This window comes from Sminthopsis crassicaudata, chromosome 2 (assembly GCF_048593235.1).
Source record: "Sminthopsis crassicaudata isolate SCR6 chromosome 2, ASM4859323v1, whole genome shotgun sequence".
In the NCBI taxonomy this organism is placed as follows: domain Eukaryota; kingdom Metazoa; phylum Chordata; class Mammalia; order Dasyuromorphia; family Dasyuridae; genus Sminthopsis; species Sminthopsis crassicaudata.
Window position 1 is genome coordinate 159567788 of NC_133618.1, and position 22302 is coordinate 159590089.

Consider the following 22302-nt stretch of genomic DNA (forward strand, 5'->3'; position numbering starts at 1 on the left):
ATTAGACACCTGATTACATTATCAGTCAATATGTCAATCTCCTGAAATCAGTAATTATGATTTATGTAGGCATTCTGGCTCTCTAATTCATGACTTGAAGTGTGTTTCCTTTTATTTAGCTGCTGGGTTGGTCTGATTTGAATATATTTTGTCTGTTTGACATTCCTTTTCAAAGAAAGGCTTTTAGTATGAACATACAATCCTTTCAGAAAGAGAGGGGATGTTCAGATAAAGAAGAAAGATAAAACTGGGTATGATGAAATCAACAAAAGCAATGCAGAAGCTAGAACCCAATGAACAAATTTATTATCATAAACCAACACATATACCATACCTATTTAGATGCAGAGATTAATCAAATGCCTGTCTAAGGCAGACATATGAAACAAGTTATGAGGTGACAATCCAAACCATTCCCACTTATTTTGTGTATGATCTTGGAAAAGTCACTTAACTCTGACAGGGTCTTGGTTTCCCATAATATAAGAGATTTGAGTTAAGAGACCTTTAAAGTCTCTTTATACTCTAAAAAGATGACTCTATGACATAGACCAACAGGGACCAAGAATTAGTCCATGACAAGCATATAGTCTCAGTAAGCTTTTTGTCAAATATTGGAGATATGTTCATTTTATTCTTTGCAGATGAAAACTGGCACTACCCTGGAGAGAAATTCTTTCCTAGATTGTGGGTTTCTTGAGTGTTTGGGGCTACAGTGGATAAAGGGGAGGAAAAAGGGATGTGACTAAGGAAGAAATTTAGAAATCTATTCTATTGCTCTTCTATATAGGCTTGAAATCAAGGGCATTTCCTCAAGCTTTAGGGGTTAAGAATTTATAGAATTAGCCCTTCAGTATTTGCCCTATCCAATATATGAATAAAATTTGCTTATTTGGATACCAATAACATTATGATTCTAAGAAGGAGCCCACAGTTTAAATTTTACTGCACAGCCCAAATAAATATGAGCAGGCTGCCAAAACTGCCTACATAAATCTCTCTGATCTCCTAGGTAACACTAAGAAAAAAGGAGACATGAGGAAAAGCTGTTTTTAACCTGAAGATGGAAGCAGCAGAACTTGTGGAAACCCTGGACCGAGAAAACCAAGTCTAATAACCTCAGAGAGCAAGGCTGTCAAATTCCTACTGGCTGAGAAAGCTGGCAAGAATGGCTTTTTATTCTGCTGAATACCCAACACACAGGCAGACTAGATGACTTGTGTTCAGCTATTTTAGATGAACAGTTACTCCCAAGGATTCAGGGGTTCCTTTGAGGAATCAATTCAAAGACTAAAATGACTCACTTTTCCTCATGATCAGATTTGTATTTTGTGCTGTTGTCTTTTAAGACTACAGATATTCAATCTTGCTGTTCTTTCATTAATCCAATCTATTTCAAGTGTCTTTAACTTTCGGTTCAGCACTAATCCAGGTAAGGAATACAAAGGGGATCCCCCCTTCTCAAAGACTTCATAATCTAATTGAGGAGTCAAGAAAGATAAAAACAAGTATAGGAGAACACAAGACAAAATAATAAAGGACTCAAAATATGTGAAACAGTAAGTGCTCTGTGAGATTAGGAAAGAGCAACATTTGGAGGTAATAGGTTAAGAACTGTACTGGCAAAATGTGGATAGACTGAAAAGCAGGGAGGGCATTCAGGGTGGAAGGAATGTAATGAAGGAAAGCTCAAAGGTGAGACTACCTAAAACTGCTCATATTCCCCTAAAGCTGGGAGATAGCCACTAATTTTCCTGAAAATAATAACTGTCTGATAATCAGCAGTGCAAGGCTTTAGCCTGCCTTCTGTCTCCTTTATTCAAAGTGGACATAATTGAGTCAAATGAAAGAAAGAAGAATTGTTAGGAGAGTTTGTTTATGACAAAAACAAATGAATAAAGAATCCATCTGACAAATGGAGGAGGCCTTTCCACAATGGACTCTTGTGGAAGAGGATGATCGTTAGGAAAGAAGCTCACTTGGTCAATGTCAGAGGTGGAAGGGATCTCAGCAACCATCTCTTGTGACCTATACTCCTCCAAAGAATACTATCAGATTTTCTTCACTCTGAAGTCCCGTTGTAAAACTGTCTTCAGAAAGGAATTGGAGAAAGCAAGAAAATGGACCATAATTAGATGCTTCCTTCCTACCTTGAAAACCCAACATAGTTTTCTGAGTCAGCCTTGAGTTCAGGAGGCCTGGACTCTGCATCTGTCATTTCCAATTTCCAGGAGCCCAATTCCCATCCATTTCTCTCCCAGAAAATATTTCAAGTTATTCTTGTGAGCAATCATGCTTCACTGACTGCCTAAATTGCATTCTTTGAAAATGTAGCCTGTTAATTAAATGAGGCAAAAGAAGAGGGATTAAGCATAAAGTTGGTAATTAATAAACATATACTAGCAGAGCCTCAGCTTCTGTTCCAGAGAGTGCTTTTAGGGCAGCCTCTTTTCCTCCCTCTTTTATGTACTCATCCCTCCCACCCTCATCCCTCATCTCCAGCATCCAATGCAACATTGATTAAGAACCAGTCAGCTCACAGCTTCTCTTATCAGTTTCCTATGCAGAGGGGATCCCGGGTAGGGTTCATTCTCAGCAAAATTTTAAAGCAGATTAGTTTGGTTTTGGTGCTCTTCAATCTTCCTTTCTCAATCCCTTATCTAAGTGCTCAATGGAATTATGCTGTCCTCTGATTGCAGAACATCCCTTCCCCATAATGTTCTTTTCTAAGTTCTGCATTTTCTGGGCCCCTTCCCCACAATTAACATTCACCAATCCTCCAAGTCCCTATCTCCCAAGCTTTTGATAGGTGACTAGTAAGCTAATCTTACACACTAACAATATCGAGCTATTAACCTGACAGCTCTCTTAAATAATGTCTTTGTGTATTAACAGAGGCCTTCCACACTTTCACTTAAGAAAGTTCAACTCCTGTTGCCTTGTGAGGCAGATGGGAGAGGAAGATATCTTAAGTGATGGTGGTGGTAGGTAAAAAAAGGTAGGATATTTCTTGTATACCTCAAAGTATATCCTGTAGAAGGCTGTCTATCATATTTCATATGAGTAGCCGACCCTAACTCCAGGGGTGCAGTAAACCAAAATTTTATATCAATCCAGCTATTTTACACAGAAAAAGAAATAATACCAGGAACAATAAAAATTTCCACATTGAATTAGAACTCAAAATATATTTCAAATTTGCAAATGATCAATTTTTGGAAAGTTAGTCTCATGACTGGCAAATAAATTCTGGAGCAAAAAAAAAAAGTCCTGAACACTCTCCTGTTGGGGAAACTTTGGAGCAAGTTGATATGAATAAGCCTCAGCTTTTGCATCAAGAAAATAGAAATAATTGATAAAGTAGGAAATTGATGTTGATATTTTCTAATCAGTGAAATACATATTATCCTCTCAGAATCTGGGACTTTTAATTTAGGACTGAACTCTTTAAAGATGCAAAAATCCATTAATTAGCAAATATTCCTCAACAATAAAACCATTAGGAATTTACAACAACAACAAAAAAGTAATTCTTAAAGCTTGTCCCATTGAAAACTTGGAAATAAACTTCTTAATTTCTTGACTTTTATCACAGTAGAATGAGCAACCTGGTAAATGGACCTAGATTTTTTTAGTGCTAAAAACACAGAACAATGGACAGGTGCTTTAGGAAGCTGGTTGGTTGGCTACTGTCCTTTGTTCTCAGAGAAGACCAAAATGACATCACTAATACTGTAGACAAGATACATTTTGTCTGACTATGGCTGATCAGATCAATATAAGCTGGGGAAGATCTGTTACAGGCTGGTCATAAATAGTCTATGTTTTGGAAAGCTATATTACCTATTTCAGTAGCCTAGGGTTTAGTTTCATAAACTTATGCTTTAACTGATAAAATGCTGTTTGTCAACCCGAAGTACTATTTTTTAAGGGAGTTTATTTTTATTTTTTGTACCAAGTAAGATTTTGTCATTTAATTTATTACAAAAATTTTTAGATTACATATGTACATTCCTTTTTATATATTGCCATATAATTCATGTTGGGAGAGAAAAATCAAAATAAAAGGGAAAAAACACAAGAAATAAGAACAAAGGTAAAAACAACATGCTTTTATTCACATTAAGTCTCCATAATTCTCTCTCTATATACAGATGGCATATTCCATTCAAAGTTTATTGCAATTGACTTGGATCACTGAATTGCTGAGAAGAACCAAGTTTATCATAGCTGATCATCAGAGTCTTGCTGATGCAGTGTACAATGTTCTGTTTATTTCACTCAATATCAGTTCATGTAAATCTTTCCAGGTTTTTCTGAAATCAGCCTGCTCATCAGTTCTTATAGAACAATAATATTCCCTTACTTCCATATACTATAACTTATTCAGCTATTCCCCAACTGATGAGCATCCACTCATTGTCCAATTTTTTTTTGCCACCACAAAAGAGCTGCTACAAACATTTTTGTGCACCTGGTTCATTTTCCCTCTTTACTGATCTCTTTGGGATACAGACCCAGTAATGGCACTACTGGATCAAAGGGTTTACATAGTTCTTTGAGCATAGTTCCATATTGCTCTCTGGAATGGTTGGATCACTTTACAGCTCCAACAACACTGTATTAGTCTCCCCATTTTCCCATATGCCCTCCAACATTTATCATTATCTTTTCCTGTCACCGTAACCAATCTGAGAGGTGTGAGGTGGTATCTCAAGGTTGTTTTAATTTGCATTTCCTTATTCAATAGTGATTTAGAGCATTTTTCATGTGGCTATACATGGCTTTAATTTTGAAGTACTCTTTTAATATAACTTTGCTCCATGACTGACAAGCTGGGGACTATACACTGTTCAGAGCCTCAGTTTCCTCATCTATAAAATAAGAAATGGATTTCATGATCTTTCAGCTAGAAAATCCTATGTTTAATTGAAACATTTAATAATAGGACCTGACTGAGCATAAAGTACTATTACCCTAACACTCAAAGTATTTCTTTCTTCACGGCTAGTCCCCTAAGCATTGGGAATTAGATGCCATATGTAGAAAGCCATTTCCATTTCTGTGAAATGATGTAAACACAATACTTCATTGATTAAGCAGAAAGATGAAAAACCCACCTCTCTATTTCTGTAGGATGACTTGCTAACTCACAGTCTCCCTAATACTGAGCCAACAGATTCACAGAATGGTAAATGGATTAGTGTAGAAGTAAGACATTATTTGCCACCTCTTTCCCCATACATTGCCAGGAAGGATGTAGACTAACGGGCTGCATGGGGATAGAACCTCTTGGCCCTCTGTGATTGAGCTGTAAGTGACAGGATCTCAAGTGAACATAGACATCATGGGGCAGGCTGTCATTTTCCAAGTGTTTTTTCTTGCTTTTGTTCAACATTTCCCCCCTTTCTCTTTAGATTCCAGTGCCTATGGTCTTTGCTACATTTAGGTTGGCTGGCTAGGTGTTTAGAGTGGAATGATGCTGGACTAGACTTGCCTCGGAGAGACTTGAGTGGGGGTTGGGGTGAGCAGGATAGAGAAGAGCCGGGAAGTGGAAGAGACCCAGAAACAACTACCCATGACCAAAGATTTCCATTCCTCTTGCCAACCAATAGGAACTCAGGGTTTAAAATGGGCATGTCTGAACTGAAAGGCTGCATTGAGACTAATTCTCACTGCATTTTCACTAGCCTTGAAAAAACTCCAGAAGTTTCTTCTCTTTGCCCTTCCCTGTCCCTCCCCCACTTCTTTTTATCTTGTTTTTACACACTGGGATCATTTCCAAATTGCTGAACAGAACAGGACTTTGGATCCTGCTTGATCTGTGGAAGCCTTCACAGGGTTTGTTGAGGAGAGCTCAAGCTTGCTGGAGACCAGTCAATTCATTGCCCCCAATTTGGTATACCCAAGTAGACAAATGCCCTGAAAACAATCACAGTGGATGTCTTACTGCCCCCCTCAATAATTCTTGCTTCTATTTTATGTATCTTACACTGGAAGGGATTTAAAGAGAATCTAGCCAGCATCTTATTTTACAGGAGAGGAAAAGAAGACCCAAGACGTGTCTAAGGCCATACAATTGGTATTCCAAAAGAAAAAAAAAGTCAAGAGAAGTGATGGAGAAAAGATGAAAGATACAGAGAAGAGGATGGAAGATATAGTATGGACAAATACCACCGCTTTACAAGTCACCACCTAAAACTGCATATCCCAGATATATTCTAGTCAAGCTTGTATAGTAAAATGTGGCCTCCTTCCCTGACAAAAAATATTATGAGGCTTGGCTTAGTAGTTCAGGGGCCATATCCAAGGCTGCTGTTACCCCCTTTAAAATCACAGACTCATAGATTTTGAGCTGAAAGGGTCTCTAGAGGCCATCTCATTTTATAGAGAGGGGAAGGAGCCCTGTGGCTTGGGAGTTAATTCTTGAAGATACCTTTTTCCCCTTTCTTCACTTTGTAAAATATGGCTAGCTCCAGTCACCAAATAATTGCTAAGAAATGGGCTTGAGGGAGAGCCTTCAATAGATAAATGACATTCCATAGTAAAACTGACAGCAACTTATAGTTTTACAATATTTGGTCCAGAATGAAATATGAGGAAGACTACAGGAATGCCTTTTCTCCCCTTTTGTCTTTTTTTATTCAAATTTTAATTCTCTAGGGAAATCTAATACCTTTCAGAAAATTTAAAGAGTAGGACTGCTGCTAGCATTGCTTAGAGACTATCATATTTGACAGAGATTAATGCAGACTTTCCTTTTTAATTCCTGTGCTGCTCCCTCAAGCTTCTTACTCTTGGCCTAGCCGGGTGACTCCAAGCTCTTTGTGTTCTGAATGAAGGCCCAGAACCCACGTAAGCTATAAGCCTGTTGTAGAGTACCCTAAGAGTGCCCTGAACTTTGATGCTGGATACAGATATGGAACTTAAGAGTACTTTCCTTTTTCTAATTTATCGTAAATATAAGAATGCAGGAATGATTTTCCTTTTCTCAATTGTACTTTGGAAGGTAGAGAGAAGGGTAAAGAATCATTTTTGAAAAAAAAATCATTATGAAATGAAGATGGACAAGTTTGGGCAAAACCACTTTTCAGTTCCTGGCATTCTTTTGGAGAGAACCCAAAGCTTACAAGTCTCAAAGTTTCTTCCCTCAGCACATTTTATACCATTTGAGGAGCGTCTATCATCAGAGAAGTCGTTCTCTGATGACTGACAACATTAGGAATACTTGGCCCACAACTCAATTTCTTAGGAAATAAGGTTTTCTTTTAAACTGGGAGAGAGAAGAGGAAAGAAGGAAAGGGCTGGTACTTATTTCTATGTGCATATTTGTGTGTGCATGTGTCTTTTCTTCTTTTTTTTAAAAAAACCTAACTCAGCATGGATTAAATTTGAGCAGACTCTTGCATCTGAAACCCCCTATTTTATATATGAAATTTTAAAAAGCCCAAGTCTCTGCTTGTTAAAGGTGCTATTTGAGGGCCCAAGGAGTATCAGAAGGTATTCTGGTGTCAGAATTGCATAAAATACTACAGATCAAAGGGATCCCGCTGAGCACTAACAGAACCTATCCTTCTTGCCCATACAGAGCCACACCCCAAGCCCGGAAGAGCCAAGCTATGCCCAGCCAATAAGGAATATAAATGATTTTATTTTGGAATTCACCACCCCATTCCAAGGAAGAAGGAGCCAAAAGATACAATGCATGATGAACACTCCCAAGATAGAACAATATTTCTGCTCCAAACCAGTGGCGGGCTTTCAGAGCCAGAGTCACATGGAACAAAGGGCAAAGTTGCACTAACCTTGCAAAAAATCAAATTCATGTTTGGAGAGCTAACAACCAATAAACATTTATTAAGCATCTATTGTGCTAATTCACCAAGTACTGTGCTAAATGATTTACAAATATTAACTCAATTGATCCTCACAACAATTGTAATAAATAGGTCTTATAATTGTCTCTACTTTACAGTTGAGGAAACTGAGTTAAACAGAGATTAAGTGATTTCCCCAGGGTCATACAGCTAGTAGGACCATATTTAAATATAGGTATTCCTGGCTCCTACTTCATCAGAATTCTATCCATTGTGCAATTTTAGCTGAAGGCTAAACGAATGCCTCCTTCCTTCCATCCCTTCTTCTCCTTTCTCTCCTTCCCTCTCCCTCTCCCTTCACCTTTCCCTTTCTCTGTCTCTCCTTCCCTCACTTTTATTTCTCTCTCTTTCTCCCTCCCCCTCTCTCTTATCCCCTCCTTCCTTCTTCCTCTCCCTTACTCTCTTCTCTCTTCCTTGCAGTGAGAGAAGACATAGAATTAAATTCTACTTTCATCCACCCTTAACTCAAGCCTGAACTCCTCCTCTAATATACATATATCTTTTCCATCCTCTTCTATGACATTATTAGATATTACTAGGACTGACCCCTCAAGTCCTCTCATCTCAGGAAATGTTGAGATTTCTATTTTTAGTCCACCTCTTCTTATATAACTCATTATATAAATTTTAATGGAAAAATACTTTGTAGGACTAATGGGATAGTTTTAGTTTAAAAAGAAAAACAACTTTGATCCAATTTGGAATGAATACCTTGGAATTTATAAATAAATTTAAATAGTCCTCAATGTTAATGTCTCCTATTCTTTTATCTCCTCAATATCCATTAGTACTGGGTACATCAATAGATGCTTGATAAATGATTATTGAATGAACGAATGAATGAAAAAAGAATGAATATTAAATGCTGACAAACTTTAGGTGTTTGATAGAAGGAGAGGTCTGCCCTTTGGAATTGGATGAGAAAAATTAATAATAGGTATACATACCTATTGACCTGCAGAGCCTATCTCTAGGCATATATACAAGAGAGGTCAAAGACAGACAAAGGTCTCAGAAGTACCCAATATTCATAGCAGCACTCCGGTAAAGTGCTGAAGAACTGAAACCAAAATGGGTGCCCATCAATATGGAAATGGCTAAACAAAGGTTGATAATTCACTGATTCTCTCCTCTTTGGAGATCTTTAAGCAGAAACTGTATAATTTTTGTACACTCTAGTAGGTAGATTTCATTCACGCACGAGTCAGTCTAGATGTTCCCACAGTGTCTTTCAATTCTCAAATTCTGGAAATCTATGAAATTATGATGTACAAGAATGCCATTGCTTTGGTAGAACATAACAAATATGAGAAATTCAAAGGAAAATGGGAAGATTTGTAGCAGAATGAATAAGTTGAACCAGGAGAACAAGAAACACTACATAGAGACTACAGTAACAAAAATGAAAATAATACCAAAAGGCAGCTGGATTCTGATTAATTGTAATAACCAATCTTTATCTAGGTCTAGAACAAACAAAAATCATGGAACACATTCCTCTTCTGTTTTCAGAGAAGTGTCAGGGTATGGGTGTATAAAGTGTTCTATTTTGGGAGAGAGGAGGCTATGTCAATTAGGCTTTTAAAAAATATATATAATGGATAGTTTAATAGGAAAGGGAGTATAGGGGAGAATGACTGCAGTGTTCAAAAATACATCAATATAATTTCAAAAATTAAAAAAATATTTGCTTTCACAAAAATTAAGAATATTTTCCTTTCTGTATTCCCAATTCTTTAGATTGCACCAAATCTTTCCCTATGGCTATGAGAAATGGGCTGAGATTTTACGGTCTTAAGCATCTCCCAAATAAAGTGGGGAATGTGATTTGAGACTGATGCTATGAGCTATGGGCAGGACCAGCTGTGTGACATGTGAGAGGAGGGTCTTAACAAGCTGGACTGATGAAGTAATGACAAACACCTGTTATGTGGCTGTTTGTAGGTCACCATGGGTCTCCAAACAGTGTTAATTAGTACACCCATGGCAATCAGCCCAGCATCAACCATTTAATTCAGTATGCTGTCATTAGCTCAAATGAAATCGCGATGTCTGGAAACAATGCTGCCTGGGGTTGACACTTGGCACTTTAAGATCAAGACATCAGCTTAAAAGATAAACAGTGCCAAACTAACATTGTGCTGACCCACCCACTGTGGAGTCTTTATGGAACATTAATAAACCAGTGTAGAACTCTCTCCCCCTCCAGGGTATAAGGCTATTTATATCCCATCACTCATGGTTAGATGGGAGTTAAATAACAGGAGAGCCTAGGGGCCAAGGAGACCAAGGGGCCATGCCATAGTGTACTTATTCTGCATCATCAACTTATTAAACAAAGTTCTTTTGATGTTGCTTCCAGAATTCAAAAACAATGAGTGATCGGAGTAAGAGAAGCATCTGGGAAAAGGGGAAAAGAAAAATATGACTTGGTTATGGTCATGGACATCTGTTTAAAAAAAAAGACAACTAAGACAACTGGTACAGCAATCTTGTCTCTCTCATTATGTACTTTTAATTCTGGGTGGCCAGAAGCAGTGAGACAGATGAGAGATAGGTGACTTTTATAGCTTTTAAATAACTACATAAAAGTAGATTTACCAATAAGCTCTGACAAATATAAACATCTTCTTTCTTTCAACAAGCAGTAGTCTGACATTACAACCAAGAAAGCTGACATGTCACACAATGGGAAACAAAACATGTTGCAGTTGTCAGTCTCATGTTGCTATCTGAAGCCATAGTTGAAAGATCTCTGGAAAAATGTGAGGTTGGGGTTAGCAAAGTAAGAAAGCTTTTCTGGAGAGGATGATTTGGGAGGAAACTCAGAGCAGTTCTTCATTGTTTATGGTGGTATTGGTCAGCAATAGTGATAGAAGTAGTGGTAGAGGTAGTAGTAGTAGTAAAACTTTTAGACAGAGTTTTATAGTTTGCACTTTGCACTTTACAAATATATCATTTTGGTCAAAGGATATGAATAGACAATTTTCAGATGAAGAAATTGAAAATATTTGTAGTCATATGAAAAGATGCATCAAATCACTATTGATCAGAGAAATCCAAATTAAGACAGTTCTGAGGTACCACTACACACCTGTCAGATTGGCTAAGATGAAAGGGAAAAATGATGAATGTTGGAGGGGCTGTAGGAAAACTGGGACACTGATGCATTGTTGGTGGAATTGTGAATGAATCCAACCATTCTGGCAATTTGCAATTATGCTCAAAAAGTTATTAAACTGTGCATACCCTTTGACCTAGCAGTTTTTCTACTGGGCTTGTATCCCAAAGAGATCTTAAAGGTGGGAAAGAGACCTGTATGTGCAGGAATGTTTGTGGCAGCTCTTTTTGTACTGGCCAGAAACTGGAAACTGAGTAAATGCCCATCATTTGAAGAATGGCTGAATAAATTGTGGTATACAAATGCTATGGAATACTATTGTTCTGTAAGAAATGCCCAGCAGGATAAATACAGAGAGGCCTGGAGAGACTTACATGAACTGATGCTGAGTGAAATGAGCAGAACCAGGAAATCATTATACACGGCAACAACAAGATTATACAATGATCAATTCTGAGGGATGTGGCTCTCTTCAACAGTTGGATGATTCAGGTCAGTTCCTATGATCTTGTGATAAAGAGAGCCATCTAAACCCAGAGAGAGGACTGTGGGAACAGTGTGGACCATAACAAAGCATTCTCACTCTCTCTGTAGTTGTTTGCTTGCATTTTGTTTTCTTTCCCAGTTTTTTTTTTCTTCTTGATCCGATTTTTCTTGTGCAACAAAATGACTGTATAAATATGCATACATATATTGGATTTAATATAAAAAAAACAAATGTTATTTTATTCTTTTTTTTTTAATTTTGATATAAACTATTTATTAATGGACAAGGCCAGTGAATGTGTTTACTTCTTCTTGGACACACCCACAGTGCGACCCCTGCGGCCTGTAGTCTTGGTGTGTTGGCCTCTGACACGGAGCCCCCAGAAGTGTCGAAGCCCACGATGTGCCCGTATCTTCTTCAGCCGCTCCAGATCTTCACGCAGCTTATTGTCTAGACCGTTGGCCAGAACCTGGCTATATTTTCCATCCTTTACATCCTTCTGTCTGTTAAGAAACCAATCTGGAATCTTGTATTGGCGAGGATTTTGCATGATGGTGATCCCACGCTCCACCTCATCTTCAATGAGCTCCCCAGCCCTCTTGGTGAGGTCAATGTCTGCTTTCCTCAGCACTACATGAGCATATCTTTGACCCACACCCTTGATGGCTGTGATGGCAAAAGCTATCTTCCGCCGTCCATCAATGTTAGTGTTGAGCACTCACAGAATGTGCTGGAACTTCTCAGGGATTACGAGAGACATGGCTGTGAGAAAGGGGCGTGAGAGCCATTTTATTCTTACAACATTTCTGAGGGTAGGTGCTATTATTATTATCTTTCTTTTTTTCTGCATTATCTTTATTAGAGATAAGCAAAGCAGCACATTCAAAAGTTAAGAGGCTGCCCAGGATCACACAGCTTGTAAAAGTAGGAGGCCACCAGTGGATAGAGCACCAGCCCCGAAGACAGGAGGACCTCGGTTCAAATCTGGCTTCAGACACTTAAGACATCCTGGCTGTGTGACTCTGGGCAACTCACTTAACCCCCAAATGCCTCAGTAAAAAAAGGTAGAAGGCCAAATTTGGACTCAAATCTTCCTGACCCTAACTTCACCTAACTTTTATGAGTTGGTTATGATGATTAAGTGAGTCTAAGAAACAGAGGTAAGGTCAGGTAAAGAGGAAAAGCCAAGCTGGAAAGATTATTGATGCCTGGGTTCATATTTTATTTTATTACTTTATTTGAATCTATAAGCAGTTGGGAGTCAAAAGAAAAAAAATGTGATGAGTAAGGAGATATCTAAGTAATGTCTGTTAAAACTCATTCTGGCAGATCTCTTTAGAATGGGGGCTACTGAATGGGTAGAAGACCAATGTCAGAGAGACCAGAAACACAAGATTACTTTTTGGATGAGAGGGGAAGGGAGAAAAAAGACAGATCTGGAAGGAAATCACATTTAGGAGATGGACCTCACACCAGTTAGTAAGAAAGGGGAAAATGGAAGTTGAGTTGAAGGTGCTGGACTTGGAAGCCTTTCAGGATAATGGCGTCAGTGACAATGTCAAGGAAAAAGAAAGTCCTAATATATAGGAGGAAAGGCAAGGAAGTCTGTGTGGATCAGTTACAGGTTGTTAGGTTATATTTCTCATATCAACAGATAAAAGCATAACACTGAGATTACAGAAGGACCATGAAAGACAGATGTAGCCTTTGGTGATAAATTCAGCGGAAAAGCTGCATAAATCACAGCTGATGCTTGGGGATTGAAAAAAATCAGGAAATCAAAACACAAATCAAGGAAAGTGACCAACAAAGAAAAAAACAAAAAAAAGAAGGAAATTATCTTTTTCCTTTGTTTCCTGACCACCATAATTTCATTCAATTAACTCAAGTCTCTTTATTAAGCACCCATGATGTGTCAAGATCTCTGCTGGGATGTGACAGATTTAAAAAATAAAAAATGAAAATAGTGTTTACTCTTAAGCATGGGAAGAGTCAGCGTGTGTGTGTGTGTGTGTGTGTGTGTGTGTGTGTGTGTGTGTGTGCAAAATAAATTGAAAGAAAATCCAAAGTAACTTTGGGAAGGAAGAATGCTATTAGTAAAGGTCTCCTAGAGCAGCTAGAATTTGAGCTGGAACTAGAAGGGAGCTAGAGATAAACAAAGCCCTACTCTGAGGTCTGGTATAGTAAAAAAAAATGAGCTTAGAAGTCAGATTACCTAAATTCAAATCTGTTATTTACTATTTGGGTGAACTTGGGCAGCTGGGTGGTACAGAATCAAGAAGATGAATTGAAATTCTACAAGTGCCTGAGATAGGATTTGAACTCATTAGAAATCTAAGTAGTGTATTACCTTGCTGTCCAACATCACCCAGCTACTAACAGATTTGAATTTAGATATTCTGACTTCAAAGCTCATATTCTTTTTACTTAAACCTTGTTTGCCTCAGTTTCCTCATCTGTAAAATAAGCCGGAGAAGTATATGGCACACTGCTGTATCTTTGCCAAGAAAATCCTGCCAGGTCATAGAGATTCAGATATAATTGAAACAACTGAATGGGTCACATAACTAACAATCATTGTTATAACAGATTTGGAAACTTGGGATTTTGATTTCAAGATTATTGCTTTTTCCACTGAGTCAGTTTGAACTCATCCGTCCACATTCTCTTGCCAAGTCTTTACTTTTTTTTTTTTTTTTTTAAGGTATCTGCCTGAGGTTAAGGATGGAATCTGTGATAATGTAACAGATACAATCTAAATGATCAGTATAGGGATCACTAAACAATGAATGACCTCTGTTCTGCTGAAACTGTGCCATCCGCTCACCCACTGAGCAAACTAGCCAGCACTTTCTAGAAAATGAGAAGAGCAGGATGGTGTGTTTCAGGCAAAGGGAGACCAAGAGGGCCTTTGAATTTGGTCATTTCATTTCCCATGGCCTTCACTGGGAATAATCTAGTCACTGCTAATTGATTTGGTGACCTTATTGCTCCCAAAGAAACATGTGAAACAGAACAGATGGGGCCTAAGGAGTAATGGGCAACTTCCCAGGTTGCAGTGAATTGTCTGGAGAGAGCAGAAGCAAAGAAAATTTCACTGTCACTCTCCCCCAACCCTGAACAAATATGTCATATACAGTATATTTAAGATTGTAAAAGATGTTATTTCAAAGTCCTTTAGGAGAGAAGAAAAGGGGAAGAAAGGAAATATCCAAGAACAAATAGTTTATTGTATCATTTTGCTTTTAACGTAAAAACAGACTGAATACTTTATCAGAATGTGTCCTACATTTCAATAGATGAGATTTCAATGAGAAGGATCTCTCTGTAAGCATCTACTTATAAAATATGACCAATCGCTACCTTATTAAGAGAACAAGCAGTGTCTCAGAAAAAAAAATCAGTGGGTTTAGAATAAAAGGAGCAGAGTTCAAACCTTCACTTTTCTACTTTCTATTGAGTGACCCTCAGCAAGCTATTTTTTCTCAAGTCTCAGTTTCCTCATCTGTAAGATGGGGATTAATAAGATCTAACTTACAGGTTTGTTGTAAACATCCAATACAAGTATATACACAAACACACACAAATATATACATAAATATATGTGTGTGTATATGCAAATTACTTTTCAATCCAAAAAGTGTCATTTCAATTTAATATTATTACCTGTGAGACCTTAGATGAGTCACTTGATTCTCTAGATATATTAGTTTCCTCTTCTGTAAAATGAAGAGCTTGAATTAGGTTGGCTTTTAAAGGACTTTCTGGTTTTAAATCAGCAGATCCAATGATCTACTTTATTTGACCAGTTTTTTAGATGAAAAATTGAAGCAACCTTAAAAAGTTTCCCCTTCCATATTTAATGAGGATGAAAATCTGAGATACTAGAAATGGGAACAAATTCTCTTGAGACTGATGCTATCATATGAACTTGCTTAAGTCACCATTATCATTATCCTTTGCTTTTGTAATGTTCCTGAAAAAGTCTCATCTCATCTACCAAGGAAAGAACATGAAAGTTCTAAGTTATCAACAAGCAAAACATGCCCCCAAACTTTGTTCAGCCTACAAGCAAAGTCTTCAAAAGACAGTTAAGTGCATAGTTATTTATTAAATTGGTTAACATAATTGAAGGAAAAAGAGATAAATTTTGGAGGGGATGTGGAAAAATTAATTCACTGTTAATGTAATTGTGAACTGATCCAGCCGCCATTATCATCATCATCTTCTTCTCCTTCTTGTTCTTCTTCTTGTTCTTGTTCTTCTTGTTCTTGTTCTTCTTTTCTTCTTCTTCATTGTTATTATTATTAGGTTTTTTATTTTCAAAATATATGCATAGATAATTTTCAACATTCACCCTTGCCAAACTTTGCATTTCAAATTTTTTTCTTCTCCCTTCTCCTCATCCCCTTCCCTAGATGGCAAGTAATTCAATATATTAAACATGTGCAATTCTTTTATACATATTGCTGCACAATACAAATCAGATGAGAAAGAAAAAAATGAGAAACAGAACAAAAATGCAGGCAAACAACTTTAAAATGTGAAAATACTATATTGTGATCTATACGCAGTTCCCATAGTCCTCTTAGTAGATGGCTCTTTTCATCACAAGATCATTGGAACTATCCTGAATCCTTGCTGTTGAAAAGAACCAACATTCATCAGAATTGATCATTGTAGCATCAGTTCATCTAAGTCTCTCCAGGCCTTTCTGAAATAACTAATATTCCATAACATTCATATACAATAACTTATTCATCCATTGCCCAACTGATGAGCATCCACTCAGTTTCCAGTTTCTTGACACTACAAAGGGCTGCCACAAATATTTTTGCACATGTAGGTCCTTCCCCCTTTTTATTATCTCTTTGGGATATAGACCCAGTAGAGACACTGGGGGACCAAAGGGTATGCATAATTTGATAGCTTTTTGGGCATAGTTCCAAACTGCTCTCCAGAATGATTGTGATTCAACCATTTCAAGAGCAATCTATAACCAATATTCTCTGGTAGGTGAAGAAGAGAGATAGAAAGCTTGAGTTCAGGACAGACTTGGTCTGGAATCCATTCCTTAAACTTATCAATGATCAAATGATGAATAAGTCATTTATAAGTGACCTCTCTAAAGTTTTAGTTACTTAATCTTTAAAATGGTAATGTCTCTCTGTGACATTTACCTCACAGGGATATGAGGTTGAAATGAGTTTTCTTATAAAGAACTATGATATTATTAGTAATATTTTCCAAATTATTACCTGAAAAATATTTCCAAATGCATGAACTTGGGTGATAAATAGTAGAGCTGAAATTTAAAATTAAGGTCTTTTCATTTCTAGCAAATAACCTTACAGCATTATACTATCACTTATGATGGATAAGGAGGTTCATCTTAGAAGTCTCTATAGTTTAAGTGTAGAACAATAACTCTAAAGAATAATGCATCAATTTTGCTATGGATCTGAAGAAACAGCTGGGGAGGACTCACATTCTGAGCTGTGGGAAGCATCTGTATGACAGTATGGCCTATAAATTAGCACAAACTAGTCATATAGATGAGTTGATGGGACACAATAAATGAGATGAGATGAGAGTCCTTAAAAGCCTTGAGGCTGGAAAGACATTAAATTAGTCTCATTTAGGAATCCAGATTATATGATGGACAAAAATTCTTTCAAATGCATAGTATTAGATCAGAACAGAGCCAAGATGGCAGAGAGAAGCCAGGATGTTTCTTGAGCTCTCCCAAGTTTTTCTCAGAAACAATGTTAAATCGAATTTCTAAACAGATTTTGGAGTGATAGAACCTACAAAAAGGTGGAGTGAAAAAATTTTCCAATATAAGATAATTCAAACTTGTTTTTCCAGTTTTTTAAACTTAAGATTTTCCAATTTAAAGTAATTTAAGCTTAAGATTTCAGGAAAGATCTATCTCATTTAGGTGGAAGGGGAGTGCATCCCAGAGCAGATGGTATCCTGGCAAACCAAGGTGGGGCTCTTAACCACAGCATTGATCAATAACCAATACCCCTTGGTCCTGACTCTACAGACCAGTAATACAGCAGACTCCCTGTAAGACTTCCATGCCCAATGCAGAAGGCAAATTGCCAGCCCTGGAAATCAGGCAATAGAAAGTGCGACTAGGCTGGGCCACTCCAGCACAGTCGGCAAGTCAACAGGACCTCAAGCCCCAGCACGTAAAGCCAGTGACCAGGCTTCTGGCCCCCTATGTCCCCTCTGTTCCAGGAACAAACATCAATTTCAAAAGCCACAAAAAAGGCAAAAAATGAACAAGAAACAAAAAAGAACCTCTGCCACAGAAAGCTGCTATGGTGACAGGGAAGATCAAAACACAGATCCAGAAGAAGATAATACTGTCAAAATGCCTGCATGTGAAATCTCAAAGGGGAATATGAATTTCAAAACCAAAAAGTCTTCTTGGAAGATCTCAAAAAGAATTTTAAAAGTCAAATAAGAGGTAGAAGAAAAATTAATGGGGGAGGGAATGAATGGTATGCAAGAGAGAGTCAACAGCTTTGAAAGGAAGGAGAAAAATTGACTGAAGAAAACAATTTCTTAAAAAATACAATTGCCCATATGGGAAAATCCACTGAAGAAAACATTTTAAAAAGTAGAACCAGTCAGATAGAAAAAGAGGTACAAAAGCTAACTGAAGAAAATAATTCCTTAAAAATTAGAATTGGGTGAGTGGAGACCAATAACTATGAAACATCAAGAATCAGCCAAAGTCAAAAGAATTAAAGAATCAAAGAAAATGTAAAATACTTCATTGGAAAAGCAACTTAGTTGTAAAATAGACCCAGAAGAGATAATTTAAGAATTAATTATTGGACAACTTGAACATCATGATCAAAAAAGGAGCATTTTTCATGGACAGTATCTTTCAAGAAATTATAAAAGTAAACTGCCCTAATATCTTAAAACCAGAGGGTAAAACAGTCATTAAAAGAATCTTATCAATCACTTACTGGAAGAGATCACAAAATGAAAATCCCAAGGAATATTGTAACTAAACTCCAGAATTATCACTTCAAGCAGAAAATAATGCAATACTGTAAGCAGTCAGGAAGAAACAATTCAAATATTGTGAAGTAAGAGTTAGGTTTACACAAGATTTAACAACTTCTACATTAACAGATTTGAGGGCTAGGAATAAGATATTCTAGAAGGCAAAGGAGCTTGGATTACAACCAAAAATCAACTACCCAGCAAAACTGAACATAATTTTTTAGAAGATGGATATTCAATAAAATAGGGGACTTTCACTTATTCCTGGTGAAAAGACTAGAGCTAAACAGAAAATTTGGTCTTCAAATATAGACTCAAGAGAAACACAAAAAAGTAAACAAGAAAGAAAACAATATCTTATTCAAACATAATATTAGAATTGCATCAAGAAAAATAATGAATGTAAAGGACAGAGAAAAAACCATGGGGATATTTACATGACCTGATGCTAAGTGAAATAGAAACAAAAATACCACAAACGATGGCTACCATTGAAATGTAAAGAAATGAAATTAAAATTTGTAATTATTTATTTAATTATAATGACAGATCTTGAAGAAGAAAAGAGAAAATGTACTTTTTTCCTATTTTTGATAAAGTTCTGAGAGGAAAATCATGGACAGGCATCCTATATGCTGAGCTACAGAAACTCTCTGTATGCCATTGGGACTTAGACATTAACACAAATTATGGGGGGGCAGGCAGAACACTGCATATATTGTTAGCCATAATTGTATCTCTTGATAAAGAAAAAGGAGATACGAAGAAATGAGGGAATACAAAATAAAATAAATATATATTTTTTAAAATCCTTTATAGTACTAAAATCATATAATTACAAAGTGAGTAAATAGAAATACAAGGAATGACATAAATTTCCTTTTTCCTAATGACATTCTCCAGCAACTTTTTCCCCAAGCCCATCAAAATCTAGCTCCAGATGCAACAATCAATAAATCAACTAATACATATTTATTAAGCACTTATTAAGCCAGATATTGTGGTTACAAATACAAATAAAAGCAAAGACAATTCCCTCCCCTCAAGTGGCTTAAAATTTATTAGAGAAAGACATCATATAATAGGAAGTAAGGATGCTGAAAAGTTGGGAGTTGGAAAGAGAGGTACATGGGGGTGGGAGCAAGATGGAGAATTCCAGAAAAGTCCAAAGGTAGTTTAGCTAGTAAAAAATGGGGAAAAAACATTCTGAGCAACTTCTTGAAAAGATGGCCCCAGAGACCATGGCCTTCCTTCCAGACAAAGAGTAAGAAATCATAATGTTCTATTAGGTTCTATTCTCGTGGTTAATTTGGGGGAAGTAGGTAAATTTAACACTTTTGGAGTAACTCATTTCAAAATTTAAAAATAGGATAGAAAACTATGATAAGCTCTTTCTTACATGAAGCACAAGAGACTCATGGTAATCTAACATTCTGATTACTACAGTTTTTCCAAACATATCACCTATGCACTGCTAATTTTCAAAGAATTAGAATGCAATAAAATGGACTTAGCCCTTGAACATAATTTCATCCTTCTAGGATGATTCAGGAGGCCTTTAAGGATCTTTCTATGTCTGCCTCTGTGAACAACATCATCATTGGCCCCTCAATACAGTAAGTGTCTGTGAACAGAGCTTTCTGGTAGGCAGAATGCTCTAGAAACCTGCATATTTACTTCCCTTCTACAAGATCCTTCTACAAATCAAGAAAAACAGTTATAAAATAATAAAAACTGAAGTTGCCTTATAGATGTTCTGAATTGCATGGAGCTGACTGTGTGGGCTTTTAATAAATATAAATAATAAACCTACAGCAAAAGAAGGTCTCTAGACAAATCTCTAGACAAAGGGCCTACTACATTGCTTATTTAATTTATTTGATGCATATGTTATACTAGCTGCTGCTTCTAGTTTCTAAAATTTTATTTTAAAAAGACAATGCTTAACATTAAGGCTTATATTTGTCACTCACATTGGCCTGGATCATAAAAGCCTCCTGGAAGGAGCCATGGCCAATTAGGAAGCTATTTGAGAAAAGTAAACCAATGACCTTATATCTGGGGCCTGATCTATGAAGGGACTGAGGATTGTAATCCTGGGTGCTGTTTGGTGTTCCCGGGATAAACCACTGCAGAATTGGAGTGCGGTGGTTTGGGCTTTCCACCCATAAGTATTTATGATGCTTCCATCTTATGGAAACTCTGGGGATGGGAATTCTAAATGACTCTCCATGTGGGATGGTATAAGGTTCTGTGGTCCTCACAAAGACTTTAAAATGCTCCTTTTGTTTTTTTCTAGGCATCCCAGTATATTTAAAAAAGTAGTCATGTTTCACTCTGTTAAGGGATCTCAATCTTTCACATGTCAGATTTTTTTTCTAATAAGGTTATTATGCTGTAGATCAAAGGAAAGCTGCAGAAATAAGTGGTCTGGATTTTATCAATAACTTAATAAAGTCATGATAACCCTATGGATAAGATAGTGAACTGGATGATAGTACACTTAAGGTGATTCAGAACTGTTTTAAAGATTAGACCCAAGATCAATGATTAATGTATTGATATTAAACTGCACAGGACTGGTTCTTATTTAATGCCTCAGAGATCTGAACTTGGTCTTGTGTTTTTAGACAATTTAATCGAGACATAAGAAGACAGAGATAATGACATAGAAGAAAGTATAGATTTATAGATGACGTGAAGTTGAAACATACTAGATAACATACTGTATGGAAAAATCTGGATTTAAAAGACTTTGATAGAGCAGGGCAATTCGTTAAATCCGAAAAAAAAATTATGGGCACGAACATCACAATTGCATTCATGGGTAGACAACAGTATCTGTGACACAGAATTAGAGGCTAGTGGACTGCAAGCTCAAGCTGATTCAACAATGTGGTCTGACAGCCAAAAAGGTGAGTGAAATCATAGGGAACACCAACAAAGGCTCACAACTCAGGATCAGAGAGGCTACAATCCTATTACCTGGCAAGTGCTTCTACAGGGGAGTCCAATCTTTATTCTCTATTAGCATTTTTACAATGGGGATAAATGTATATATTTGGCATGCTTGCCAAACTTGCAAGTGGAATAGTTTATATTTTGGTCATGAAATATATAAATTGGGCATGAAATATAAATATAACACACACACATATATACACACATATGTAACTGGGCATGAAAGCTAATAAGTTAAGGTGGCAGTGTATCTGAAATGACTCAACTGAGATGAAATTTAGGGTAATTATGTGATGTAATGGATAGAGTGCTGATCTTGGAGTCAGGAAGACTCATCTTCATGAGTTCAAGAGTGGCCTTAGACACTTATCAGTTATATAACCCTGGGGAAGGCACTTAATCCTGTTTTCCTCAGTTTCCTTATCTGTCAAATAAGCTAGAGAAAGAAAGGAAAAATCATCCAGTATCTCTGCAAAGAAAATCCCAAATGACATTACGAAGTGTTGGACATGACCAAACATAACTGAACAAATGTGAAGTCTTGGTTCTAAAAACCAAATTAACAGATGCAAAATAGGGGAGACTTGCATTCTAAGACAAATTCCTCAGAGAAAAAGATCTGAAGGTGTTTTTGGGCTAAATGATCCAGATCTATCAGAAGTGATAAGTTAGCATGTTCAGCTCTTGCCACCACATTTTAAGACCACTCATGACCTTTTGTGCCTCCAGAGGAGGATAATCAGATTGGTGAAAAGCCTCAAGTTCATGCCATATGAGGATCATCTGGAGGAAATGGATCTATGAAGGCTGAGGGAAAGAAGTCTTTG

General features: G+C 36.9%; 1 protein-coding gene and 1 pseudogene across 2 annotated transcripts in view; both read right to left on the bottom strand.

Annotated features, from left to right (window-relative positions):
- Nucleotides 1-22302, bottom strand: part of SLC24A3 (solute carrier family 24 member 3) — a 715880-nt gene that overhangs the window by 341073 nt on the left and 352505 nt on the right. The gene's annotated exons all lie outside the window — the stretch shown is intronic.
- Nucleotides 11722-12260, bottom strand: LOC141555133 (small ribosomal subunit protein uS13-like; annotated as a pseudogene).